General features: G+C 33.2%; 1 protein-coding gene and 1 long non-coding RNA gene across 3 annotated transcripts in view; one reads left to right on the forward strand and one right to left on the reverse strand.

The window, feature by feature from the left end:
- Positions 1–10,052, reverse strand: part of LOC127704110 (multiple epidermal growth factor-like domains protein 10) — a 39,775-nt gene extending 29,723 nt beyond the window's left edge. Inside the window, exons 1-2 of the mRNA XM_052208009.1 lie at positions 10,014–10,052; positions 8,335–8,401 (exon numbers count right to left, since the gene is read on the reverse strand). The gene's annotated coding sequence lies outside the window, so the exon portion shown is untranslated. The remainder of the gene's footprint in view (positions 1–8,334; positions 8,402–10,013) is intronic.
- LOC127704112 (uncharacterized) overlaps positions 9,453–14,434 on the forward strand; it is a 28,779-nt gene continuing 23,797 nt past the window's right edge. Inside the window, exons 1-2 of one of the 2 annotated variants that reach the window (XR_007983141.1) lie at positions 9,453–9,753; positions 13,910–14,108. This is a non-coding gene — a long non-coding RNA (uncharacterized LOC127704112). The remainder of the gene's footprint in view (positions 9,754–13,909; positions 14,109–14,434) is intronic. The other variant, XR_007983140.1, reaches the window with a different exon arrangement.

Consider the following 14,434-nt stretch of genomic DNA (forward strand, 5'->3'; position numbering starts at 1 on the left):
CGCGTTTTTTTGTTCTTCGGTAACGAGCCAGAAGAAGTCCATTTCTGTTTTTTTTTTTTGCATTGGGAAGATCTTCTGGCTCTCTTCCACCTATTCTTTTTTGATAGGTTGTTAAGACGGCATAGGCACATAACAAACATATGGCGTCGTTTAGTCTAAATGACTGATAAGGAAGTACACCACTAATTCATGGCCCCATTGCTTTCTATGTTAAATTCCCCAATTTCAAGCAGGCACAGCTCTTTTGTTTCAAGTTCAAATAAAGTGACAATCATTGATTGTCAAAGCAACACTTTATGGTGCCATGTCCTAAAAAAATCAACATACCTTTAATGGCATATAAGAAAGAACTGGTTCCCGAACCAGGTACTTCAGATCTGACAAACAGGCAAAATGTACCCTCTTTTTAAAATTTCATGCAATTTTTTTATTTTTCAAAATTATAAGTCAAACAGTGTTATACAATGATCGCCAGTCATTCAGCTTTCATTTGATACTAAAATTACCTAAATATTCTACATATTTTGAAAGTTACACCCATGCGTAGGAACTATTTTGTGTTAAATACGTACTACTTTCTGGTATGTGCTTTCTGGCCGGGCCCGAATTAGTGGTGTTACACCATAAATTTATGAATGCAGATATATTAGAATGTGAGCTGTGTTATAAACGTTTTTATGGTATGACAGCCTTAGTAGGACATCCCTGTAGGACGATAAGCTGGATAAATATAAGAACTACACCGTCGGACAATAACAGTTAAGGGACGATTATTTGATATTCTAGGGAAGGGATTTTGATTGATTGGTGTTTAACGCTACTTTGGACACTATTGGGCTATTCCGTGGTGGTCAGTTTAAATTTATAGATGAAGGGTGGGGAAGGGAAGAGAGGGTATTATTATTCATTTTAATCTGTCGCTAATCATGCCTATTTTTCAGCTCTTACCAGGCAACCATATTCATATATGAAATCCGTCTGTCCCCCACGCCAACAAATAGATACATATCAAATGGTTTTCTACTTATTTAACACAATTTTAAATTGATTGATTGTTTGTTGCTAATTTTACACGCCCAGTGACAAATATTTCATGCTTGTTCAGGAAAACACGAATTTAGAAGTCAGGTATATAATATAAAAACGAAGAGATGGGATGGGATATGATTGCTAATAAGGCAACTATCGACCGGAGTTCAAATATGAAGTGGATGTAAGCAATTATAGACAATCGTAAGGCCTTCAACAATGACAAAAACCTGATACTGTAAAGTCGTCTATAAAAGGCCCGATATGAAAAGTGTGAACAATTCAAACGAAAAAACTAATGGCCTAATTATACATAACAAAAAAATTTACCAAATATCAAATATGAGTCGAGACATGAAGCAACAACCACTAAACTACAGGCTCCTGACCTGGGACAGGCAAATAAAGTATATGGTAGGGTTGATATAAAAACGAAGATGTGGTATGATTGCAAATGAGACAACTCTCCACAAGAGACCATATTACACAGAAATCAACAGCTATAAGTCACCGTAAGGCCTTCGACAATAAGCAAAGCCTACACCGCATAGTCAGCTATAAAAGGCCCCGAAATCACAAATGTAAAACAATTCAAACGAGAAAACTAACGGCCGAATTAATGTACAAAAAATGAACGAAACACAAATATGTATAACACAGCAACAAGCGGCAAATACTGAATTACAGGCTCCTGACTTGGGTCAAGCACATACATACAGAATGTGGCAGGGTTAAACATGTTAGCGGGATCCCAATCCTCCCCCTAACCTGGGACAGTGGTGTAACAGTACAATAAAGGAACAACCTGCACTAATCAGTTGCAATTAGTCAAAAGATCGGTACGAGACACACAAAAAAAAACTAACATTAAGACAATAGACACAAAGCACCGACATTAGAGTATTTTCAAATACTCAGTGGAAGTTTGCTCAAAGCTAATAACAACTAGTACTGAAATAAATCTTGTTCTCCCAGACTGAAGTATCAATCAGTACACAACGCGCGGCAAAGGATTTATTAAAAAAGAAAACAGTCTGAGAAACGTCTGGTTTACGTTGTATATAGATATAAGAAGATGTGGTATGAGTGCCAATGAGACAACTCTCCATCCAAGTCATAATTTGTAAACCATTATAGGTCAAAGTACGATTTTCAACACGGAGCCTTGGCTCACACCGAACAGCAAGCTATAAAGGGCCCCCAAAAATGACTACTGTAAAACCATTCAAACGGGAAAACTAACGGTGCCGTCTAATCTATTTAAAAAAAACGATATACTTGCATATAGATCCATATACAATGAAAGTTTTTGAAAAGTTGTGGTCCGAACGTTTTGACCATCGAAATTTTGCAATAGAAATAATAGTTAGGACCAGAAGATTTTAACAGCCAGTGCAGGACTCGCACGAACGCCAGATTTAGTTTAAGGGGCGATATTCTGAAGCGTTTTTTAATTCTTGGTCACTTATGTTTAGAAAGAAAGGGGAGAAATCCAAACAATTACCGACCAATCACAAACGTTGTTGCAAATTTAACCTTATGACGTCAAAGAATTTCCCATAATGCAATTATTGCATATAAATAAAAAAAACTACTATACCAATTGAATAAAAAATATTGCATTAAAATGACAAGTTATACCAATTGAATAAAAAATATTGCATTTGAATGACAAATTATACCATTTGAAAAAAAATATTGCATTTAAATGAAAAAATATAATACCATTTAAATGAAAAAATATACCATTCAAATAAAAAAATATTTCATGTAAATGAAGAAATATATCAATTAAATAAAAAATATTAATGCATTTGAATGAAAAATATCAAATTTTTGCAACCATTAACATGCCATAAATACTAATAAAAAAGAAAAATGAAAAATAAAGATTAAAGGGAAATTGCAAATTTATGTCTTAAGAAAATAAAAAAAAATATATATCTGCAATTTTTTTACCAGATTTATTTTACCATTGTTAACACCCTGTCAGCAAACATTGTACAATACATCATGAAAAGAAGAGAAAATGTGAAGCAAAACTAGACACAAAACTTTAAATTATCAGATTATCTGATCTTAATATTAACAACCACTTCTTTAATATAAAGTTCAAATATATTTTCAGTGATTTTATATCAAATCAACGAGGAAACCACGAATCGGAGATAATCGGGTAGGTTAAATATATTTGTGGCGAAAGGATGTAACGACTGTACTTCAACTAGTCCTTACAATCACTATATATCAGGAGTTACATCTTCAAATGGACCAATGATTAATTATTAGACAGACAGAGTAAGAAGAGTCCGAGAGCAAGGAAAGGTACATGGAGAAATATATCCCCTGTTCATCTGCACAAAGCTAAATAGAGAATTGTAACAAAGTTTTGGAACATTGACGGTCTGTTTGATGTATGATTGGCCAGATAGATTTGCATGAAAATATGTATAAAAAGCTTGCGGGGAACGCAATTTAAAATGAGTACATAATTATAAATTCTGTCGGTTATTTACCGAGTTCTACTCGATAACATTTCATAAAAAGGTGAAATGGACAAATGTGTTCTCTTGGGACCTGGTCGGTGGTGGACATATATGTCCGCTTGGGACTCACAGGGTTAACCGGAGTCGCGACAAGATAAGAAACCAACAAATTTTGTGTGTAACATATCTGGTGGCAGTGTATATTCAAATTTGAATCTGACAGTTCTGCATTGATGTTTCTTTCGATATAAGTAAAATTGGTAATAATATCGTAAAATATGTAAGAATGGAAACCGTGAAGTTAATAAGTGAAGCATCGGATTCACATGTAGAGAACTCAATATATATGTCTTGTTACAGGATGATGTAATACCTTTTTTGTCAGAAGATGATGCAGTAGCGGATCGTGCAAATTGGAATTCCAATTTGAGACTTTATCAGCTAAGAACGCTTCTTAATGGTGGTGCAAGACAAATGTCATCTCAGAATACAGGTTCTTTTGATGAACTGAGAAAAGTTAAATTGTTATATCAGAGAGACCAATGCAACATTTCGAACACTTATGTCTACATTTAATATAACATGTATATCAATTTGAAACATTGTGTTGGGGATAAGGATCGAACCGAGTGTTTACAAAAGGATTTATTTTCCTTACGAGCATTGCCATCATCACAAGCACATTGGATCGATACGCAATTAAGAAAAGGATCTGTAATTGAAGAAGTCAGGATATTATATGACAACTTCACCATAAAACACCATGATAGCCAAGGAAGATCAACACTTAATTCATATAACAACAAAAACACATATAAGACGTCAAATTAAAAGCATGTTTAAAGGGTACTTTTCAGTATTTAAATGTAGCCAGTGGTTCCATCATGCAAAGAAAATGCATGGGGAAAATAAACTGAGCATGCAGTTTCTCAAACATTAGTAAAGGAAAGGCAATCAACAGGAAATATCATTTGTGAAGGATACATGAACTGGTCCATCAATGACATTAATACGTAAAATTGAGTTGATCCAAGTTGCATTTTGACTGGAAAGAGAGATAAAAACCATGTACACTGCTATATGTCACGATTCCAAGCATACCTGGCTATATTTGAGCTGAAAACACAATTTAATGAGGGATATCGTCAAGTGGCACTATTGCCTTTTTTTAACGCAGTTCCTTTGTTGCCGGAGACGTCATGAATAGTAAAACTATCAAAATAGGAACACGACCCCAGGCTGTAAATGACAGAATGGAGGAAGACGTATCTGCCAAGTTAATAGGCAAATATGGAGTTATCCTTTAGGAGTGGTTCTTTTAGGAACCTAAGGATATTAATTAGCTGAACCTTTAAGATCAGGAAATATAAAGAGGTGTTCTGAAAGCGTTTTAATGACTAGGTATCCTCAAGAATGTTTGTGAACGATGCATATTAGTGACATGTCAAAAAATGCAGTAAATCTGAAGCACCTATGATACCAACACATATCATTAAGAAGCCATTAACAATAAATGTGGATAGTGTCCACATGTGGACACAGATGATGCCCCCGCTTGCATATCATATAGTTATAAAGGGACATAACTGAAGAACGGTAAAAGTGACACTACCCAAATTTGAACTTGATCTGAGTTTTGTGGTAATAAGCATTGTGTGTAAGTCTCATAACATTTGGTTGAGGCTAACTTAAGTAGAGAACAGAAACTAAAAATTCAGCAATTTTTCTATTTGTAATGATGCATAACTCTAGAACGGTTGTGTATAAGTTTTACAACATTTGGATGAGACAAACTAAAAAATTCAGCAATTTTTATGTTTATAATGGGACATAACTCTAGAATGGTAAAAGTGTTGCCACCTAATTTCGTACTTAATCTGTATTATGTAGTAATTAGCATTGTGTATAAGTTTCATAACATTTGGTTGAGGCAAACTCAAGTTAGAGAACTGAAACAAAAAAAATGTACTTGATCTTTACTGAGTTTTGTTGGAATGAATATTGTGTATAGGTTTCACAATGTTTGGCTGGGGAAAACTTCAGTTACAGAATGGAAACTAAAAAATTTTGCAATCTTTCTATTTATAAAGGGGCATAACTCAATAATGGTTAAAGTGACACTACCCAAATTCAACTTGATCTGTGTTTTATCAGTGGTAGTCAAAATTAAACATTGCATTGTATAAAGCATTGATTGTAGTTGATTCAACTATAATCATGGTCAAAGGAAGATAACTCCAATTTTAAAAATATATTATATAAACTTGATATTTAGAAGAAAATAAAAATTTTGCAATTTTTCCTTTTATAAAGGGGCATAACTCTAGATCGGTTAAAGTGACACCACCAAAATTCAAACTTGATCTGTGTTTTGTGGTAATAAGCATTGTGTATAAGTTTCATAACATTTGGTTGAGGCAAACTTAAGTTAGAGAACGGAAACTAAAAATTATGCAATATTTCCTTTTATAAAGGGCATAACTCTAGATCGGTTAAAGTGACGCCACCAAAATTCAAACTTGATCTGTGTTTTGTGGTAATAAGCATTGTGTATAAGTTTCATTACATTTGGTTGAGGCAAACTCAAGTTAGAGAACAGAAACCAATTTCGGGACGTACGTACGTACAGACGGACAAGGGTAAAACTTAATGCCCCCTCCGGTACGGCGGGGGCATAAAAATATCAACAGACGTTGTTGGACTTTTAAACAGAAAAAAATGGAAAGTTGTTTTATTCTTACTATCATGGATAATGATATCTGTAAGCATTTGGGTTAAAAAGTTGTGAAGCTAAGTTTGAAGCCCATTGTTTGTTTGGATTTTTTTTAGCTAAACTCCAAAGCATAAAAAATAACCAAAATTAAAAAAAAACAAACTTACACAAGCCTAACAAAGGCTAGAGGTTCCTTATTTGGGACAGGCGTCAACATGCAGCGGGATTAAACATGTTTTGTGAGATCTCAACCTATACCTCTAGCCATGCAATGTGGAATAATCAAACACATATCAAAACGCACAGTAAAACTCAGTTTAAAAGAAGTCCAACGGCGATGTTAGAATATATAGGTAACAGAAGAAACTAAGCAAAATGACAATGATAAAAATAACAGATATAGACCCTTTTATTAATTTCTATTTACATATGTGTAAATATATAGATAAACAAGTCTAAATTGAAAACAACGTTCAAACCTATGATTGTGTTGGATAAAAACCGCAATTTTTATACGTGTGCATGCAAAACAAATTTCTTGGTAGAGGAGTCTAAATACAGCACAAACAACATTTCCCAAAAGACCAAAAAAGTGAAAAAGTATATTTTAACAAAACGCATTTGACTAGCAGGTCGAACAACGGATGTTCTTAAACCCTGCTGACTGCCATTGGCGATTGACAAATAAACGGATCACCAGATGTAACAAAATGGATCTTAACTATCAATTTAATACCAAACAGAAAACATTAAACTTGCGGAAAAGATGGTATAGCGCAAACATAAGGTGCAAAAATTAGTACACCATATCCGGATTTCGGCAATTAATGTCTCTTCAGTGATGTTAGGAATCGAAACGGTATTTTGAAGGTCATATGATTTGCCTCAATTTAGGATAGACTCTTGAATTTTGAAGAGTCGAAATAGGATGAACGGATAATATAAACCCGAAGGCAAATATAATACAAGCCCAAACGAAAAAATATAAACAAGTCTAAATTGAAAACAACATCCAAACCTATGATTGCGTTGGATAAAAACTGCAATTTTTATACGTGTGCATGCAAAACAAATTTCTTGGTAGAGGGGTCTAAATACAGCACAAACAACATTTTCCAAAAGACCAAAAAAGTGAAAAAATATATTTTAACAAAACGCATTTGACTAGCAGGTCGAACAACGGATGTTCTTAAACCCTGCTGACTGCCATTGGCGATTGACAAATAAACGGATCACCAGATGTAACAAAATGGATCTTAACTATTAATTTAATACCAAACAGAAAACAATAAACTTGCGGAAAAGATGGTATACCGCAAACAAAAGGTGCAAACATTAGTACGCCATATCCGGATTTCGACAATTAATGTCTCTTCAGTGATGTTAGGAATCGAAACGGTATTTGGAAGGCCATATAATTTACCTCAATTTAGGATAGACTCTTGAATTTTGAAGAGTCGAAATAGGATGAACGGATCATATAAACCCGAAGGCAAATATAATACAAGCCCAAACGAAAAACAAAACAAATTTCTTGGTAGAGGGGTCTAAATACAGCACAAACAACATTTTCAAAAAGACCAAAAAAGTGAAAAAGTATATTTTAACAAAACGCATTTGATATATATTTATTTGAAGGGTTAGTGGCATATACTAATTAACAAACAAGAAATACACCGATTTAAATATGATCATAAATAAATTCCAAGTACACAAAAAGTTGCTTGTCCATATCTTCCTTTTAAGCTGACTGTGGTAGTAGTATGACGTAAATTATCGAGAATAAAATTGTAAGTTCTTCTGCCGTATGCTTCTATTAATCGTTCTACAACTAATCATTCTGCCATTTTAAGAAATACCCCAGCTACTATCAAACAAGTCATGAGTAATATGATTTTTTCTAATAAGAAAATATTGGATTTTTTTTGTAATGGGGGTGTAAAAAACTCTGATGTGTTAGATAAATTACTCTTGATAAGGTCCACATTTATGACTCTTCAACTCTTCGCCCTTCAATTAAACACCATCTTAACCAACAGAAGTTTTCTTAATTATTCAAATGGTTCGTCGAAAAAATATGATTGTATTATTTTTTCTGTAACGTACCTGATGTACTTATTAGAATGTGATGTTAAGGTTACAATAGGTAACTTTCTCCTGGACTATTATACACCTGCAAAACATTATTGACGTGACAACTATAAGATTTAAAAAGTTGAAATAGGAATGGCATTTTGATATTGTCATCCATATTTGAAATATAAATCATAACATTATAATAAATTATTCCCCGTGAAAATTATTATTATGTGAAAAAAAAAAATACAATAATAATTTAAAAAATTACCCGTTGTTTAATAGCTAAGAAAATTAGAGAGGCAAGGACACGACAATATGCAACATATGTTACTGAATACTCCAAAACAAAATGATCCTAAAATAGATTTAACCATGAACATCTTGTAACAGATCAAATTATTCCATTCGACAAATTATAATTAAGAAAGTGTTGTCTGAGTGAGCAAGACTTCCCTGCATGTTTCCTACGGATATCTCTTCGTAAAACATTACTGTACGCAAATATCACAATTATCCCATGATTGCTCAGGGACGATGGACGATTACAATTACACGTACCGTCAAAAAATAAATAGTGTATATATAGTAAATAATCATTTTTTATAATACAAATAAATACAAATATTTATTAGCACAAACTCATCAACAATAAATGGTTAAGGCTCATGGTATATTAATTACATAGCTGATCATACATAATAAGTATTGCAAATAATGACTATATTAATATGTAATATTATAAACAATGATTATGAATTAGACATAATGACAATTTTATAGAGTTTGTTCTGCTTTACGCAGGTTCAGACTGTCTGAAATGAAAGAGGAAGTCAATTTTAGGATTGTGTATGAATTATTATTTAATAAAAAGATTACATTATTTTCATTTTTTTGAAATTTTGTAGGATCAACGATTATGTTTGAAACTTTTTGGTAAAATATGGCCCTTTTAGTTGAGTATTTTTCACAATGTAAAAGAAAATGTTTTTCATTTTCAATTTGACCAGAATTACATACAGAGCAGTATCTTTCATTTCTGGGAATATTTAGATGTCTCCCTCTTTCAATCATCAGTATATGATCGCTTATACGGATCTTACATATTGCATAATATTCATGTGATTAGTGATGTGTACCTTGTAGTGCATTGGTTTCTTTTTGGTATTGAGCTACATTACACCTACATACATCTATAATTGACTTCGTATGGAACAATTTTCAACAAAATTAAAGTTGCTAATTAGAATCGCGTTTTTAAAATTAATTGAAACTAAGTGAACTTTTACTCGATTGTGACGTCGCTAATTGCATCTAAAAATGAAAGTGGAAATTCCAGGACAATAAATATAGCAATCTTTTCAAAAGAACTGGGTCAATGATGCATCTTACAGTAAGTTGATAATGAATTCGCGTTTCGTGTGTTTCATAGCCATGAAATTTCTACAGGTACGTTTTGTATACTATTTACTAAGAGATAACATCTATTAATAGCTTTGTCACATCACTGTTTCACACTTAAAATATGCATATAATCTCCCCTTTTACGCCCAAAGCTATTTAAGCTTAAATTGTCTATGCAGTCGATATAGCACTCGGAATAAACACCTACTAGTTGAAAATTAATTTACTATGGGATATGACAAGTTCATTATAAAAATGAATAATGTGTGTTACCCACTATTAACTAGTGGCTCTAAATAGCTCACCTACATCTGCAACATCCATTTGTACTAGGTAAAAATCATCATGAAAGGGCAATAACTATATAAAGAATTAACTAACAATTTCAGTGATGTTGACATATTTCTAGATCTTATCTTGCTGAACATTTTTGCTTAATAAAGTTTCTATCTATCTATTATGGTTTTCAAAATAATTGGCCAAAAAAACAAACAATGAACGTAATCTATACACGTATTACTGGTAAATTATTAAGTCAGGGATTTCGTTACCACAAATTACTTAAAACCTTTACTAAATTCTTCCATAGATATAAAGATTGGTTTTGAAGCTTGGTTGTAACTGTAGAAAACTTAATTCAAACGGGATAGCACATCCTCATTTTTACGGAGATGTTTACCGTGCCCGGAAATTTAGAATCTATCCGGGTAAACTTATCGATCCTTTACAGATCTTTAAATAAACTTATTCTAAAAGGTTACCAATTCAACACTGTAATTAAATCTTTGAATATTGTTTTTATTGGTATTAATATTGTTTTTGTTATCAGTAAATTAAAAGCAAACTAAATATTATTGTTATATACATATGCACATTTATGGCTCTACAATCAATCTGTCGATACCTGTATCTAGGCATTGTTTTTCTGTGACTGTTTATGACGTCTTTATACTAAATCCATTGGATGTTGGATGTGTACTTAATGATAATTTAGTCTTAGATTCATGATTTTTTTTATTAGTTATTGGCTTTGAAATCTCTGTCAGTAACTGCGAGTACTCTCAGATATGTTCTTAATGTCTTTTTGTTGTTGGGATGTAAAATTACCGTCCACGTCCACTCTGTGTTTTTGTTAGATGTATTTCTATTTGTATCCATCTCATGGGTTAAGCCTTTTTTGAACTGATTTTTATAGTTTGTTCTTATGTTGTACTGTTACACCACTGTCCCAGGTTAGGGGAGGGTTGGACGCCCGCTAACATGTTAAACCCCGCCACATTCTGTATGTGCCTGTCCCAAGTCAGGAACCTGCATATTCAGTGGTTTTTTTTCTCGTTTCTGTATATTGGATTTGTTATTTTTTCATTGTTTTGTACAGTTTGTTCTTGTGTTGTGTTGTTGCACCTCTGCCTCAGGTTAAGGTTAGGGTTAACCCCGCCTTATTCTGTATGAGCCTGTCCCAAGTCAGGAGCCTGTAATTCAGTGGTTGTCGTTTGTTGCTGTGTTACTTATTTGTTTTTCGTTCATTAATTTGTACATAAATTAGGCCGTTAGTTTTCTCATTTGAATTGTTGTACATTTGTCATTTCGGGGCCTTTTATAACTGACTATGCGGTATGGGCTTTGCTCATTGTTGAAGGCCGTACGGTGACCTATAGTTGTTTATTTCTGTGTCATTTGGAACTCTTATGAAGAGTTGTCTCATTGGCAATCATACCACATCTTCGTTTTCCTATAAACATGCAGAAAAAAATGGGAACAATCGTCATTAAAGGGCATTAATTTCAGTAAGGAGTCAACTGACGATTTCGGTTATGTTTTGACTTATTTACAATGCTCATTACCACCAAACACAGATCAAGTTCGAATTCGGGTGTCATCACTTTCACTTTTTTCGAGTTATGTTCCTTTGTAAATTGAAAAATTGCTGAATTTGCCATATGTTTACAAGCGGGGGGCATCTGTGCCCTACTAGCACATTCTTCATTTTTTTCAAATTTATTCAATAGTCGATATGTATCTTTAAAATCAACACAAAATTATTTTTTTCGACTTTTACGCTTTTGATGGATAAAACATGTGATGAAATATAACAAGGGTAGCAAAATCAGTATTTGATATATAAATACTGTCGTAGTAAATGAAAAGTGTCGGATAACAGAACACAATCCATTTGGTTTTTATCTACCTCTATTCCTGATTTTATATTTGGTCTTGAACTTTATTATAATCAATTAAATATTGCAAGTGGTTTTCAAATCTGCCCAGTAATTATTCCTTCCTGTTAATTGACACTTTGACTTCTTTATACCCACAGATCATGGAGTTGTTCGTCAATGTTTTTACAGGAATAATACGCCACTGACTGGCGAACTGCATATGTCTCACCCATTTTCAAGAAAGGTCCAAGTATAATCCAGAGAATTATAGACCTATTTCTTTAACATGCATATGTTGCAAAATTATGGGACATGTTGCAGTTAGCGCAATCATGACACACGCAGACAACCATAACATTCTGTATCCCCTACAACACGGCTTTCGAAAAAATAGATCTTGTGAAACTCAGCTTTTGGAATTTATAGATGATGTCACTAAAAATATTGAAAATTCAAAACAAACAGATGTAATTATAATGGACTTCTCTAAAGCTTTTGATAAAGTCAGTCATGACTTATTAACACACAAACTAAATCACTATGGAATACAGGGGAAAGCAAATGCATGGATACAGGGCTTTTTATCATTTCGTACCCAAGCAGTTATCCTAGAGGGTGAGACTTCAGGCTATGTCCCTGTGAAGTCAGGAGTGCCTCAAGGATCTGTTCTGGGCCCAAGTCTGTTTTTGTTTTACTTAAATGATATACCAGTTGGGTTAAATTCCACCATAAGCCTATTTGCAGACGACACCATTGCTTATCTGGTAATAAAATCTAACAGCGATTGCGAAACCCTTCAAAAAGATCTTAACACACTAGGCATTTGGGAACATACATGGAAAATGGCTTTTCATCCTGACAAGTGTAATGTTATGTCCATCAGTCGAAATAAAAATCCATTCGTATACAATTACACTCTACATGGCCACATTCTTGAACATGTTGACAAGGCAAAACACCTAGGCGTGACAATTCAATCAGACCTAAAATGGCACAGTCACATAAACACCATCTGTAATAAGGCTAACAGTACACTAGGTTTTCTTAGAAGGAATCTTAACATCAGTTCCACCTCAATAAAAGAACAGGCATATACATCTTTAGTCAGACCATCACTAGAATATGCCTGTTCAGTATGGGACCCTTACTTTACTGAGGATATAAACAAACTAGAAAAGGTGCAAAGAAGGGCTGCTAGGTTTGTCACTAACCGACACAGAAACACATCAAGTGTTAGTGACATGATAGATCACTTAAAATGGAGAGACCTCGCAAACAGAAGAACAGATGCACGCCTTGTCGTGTTTTAAAAAATCACATATCATCTCATCGCAATCACAAAAACAGACAGACTAATACAATTGCTCAGACAGTCCCGGAACATGCACACACTCTCATACCAAATTCCATTCGGCAGAACACAAATACGCCAACAATCATTTTTTCCACGAACAATTAAAAACTGGAACAGCTTTCCTCTGAGTATTGTAATGAGCGATTCTATAGAGTCGTTCAAAGCAGCCATCTCAACCTACACCTACAGTCAGTAAATTCATCATGTGTAAATAGTTTTATCTTAATATTAAAAAATAAATAAAATAAAAATATGCACTACCACTATGTAAAAATGTTATTATCAATTTTGTTTATAATTATAAAATTGTTAAAAATTTTCACCGTATATACGTCTCCAGAAAGCAATGCGCAGTACAAGTGACATAAACTTCAACGTGTTGAAGGCGGTCACTACAAAGTAGAAGCAGAAGTAGGTGAAGATAGGGGAGCAGGTATAATTAGAGAATTGAGGTCACCCCGGTATTTGATTGGGTTTGTTTTGCTTAAACTTTCAGTTTCTGTGTAATGTTTTGTGGGAGGTTGATTGTCTATTGGTTTGTCTGTTTTCTTCTTATAATTTTAAAATTAGCCCTTAACAGGAGAAAAAAAAAAAAAAAAAATACCAAAAAAACCGTTATGTTACAACTCTTGAATATAGTTACTTAACAATGTTTATCTGTAAAGATTTTTTTCATATTTTGTTTCAGATATTTCTTTTCCAGTGTGTAATGGCATACCAGGATAGGTGCCCTCAGTTTATAGAACGATATCTACACATTAATTATACGCTTACACGTGGTAAATGTTCAGAGGAAAAGCCATTTCATTGTTTACTGAAGGACAATACTGAGACTTTAAAACAAAGTTATTACAAGAACTGCAATTCATGGGACTGGGTTTCTAAAGGTATGGACGTTGTATTGATGATATGTTTTATTAAGCAAATAACAAAGTTTAAAATATGATTTGTGTGTGTGTGTGTGTGATTTTATTATAGTTTCCTATAAGTAGAGAACCAATAGTTTTGGTATTGTACATAAAAAGAGTGTTTGTTGTACGTCCGATCGATTTATTACCGATTTTTAATATATATATTATAATATTGTATTGTCACAGTGTACATGTATTTAACTACAAAATCTTTATATTCAATGTATAGTTAAAAAGTATTTTCCTTTATGATAATAAGATTGATTATTGAATATGTAAAGGCTATATACAAATGCATATAA

This window comes from Mytilus californianus, unplaced genomic scaffold (genome assembly GCF_021869535.1).
Source record: "Mytilus californianus isolate M0D057914Y unplaced genomic scaffold, xbMytCali1.0.p SCAF_58, whole genome shotgun sequence".
Lineage (NCBI taxonomy): Eukaryota > Metazoa > Mollusca > Bivalvia > Mytilida > Mytilidae > Mytilus > Mytilus californianus.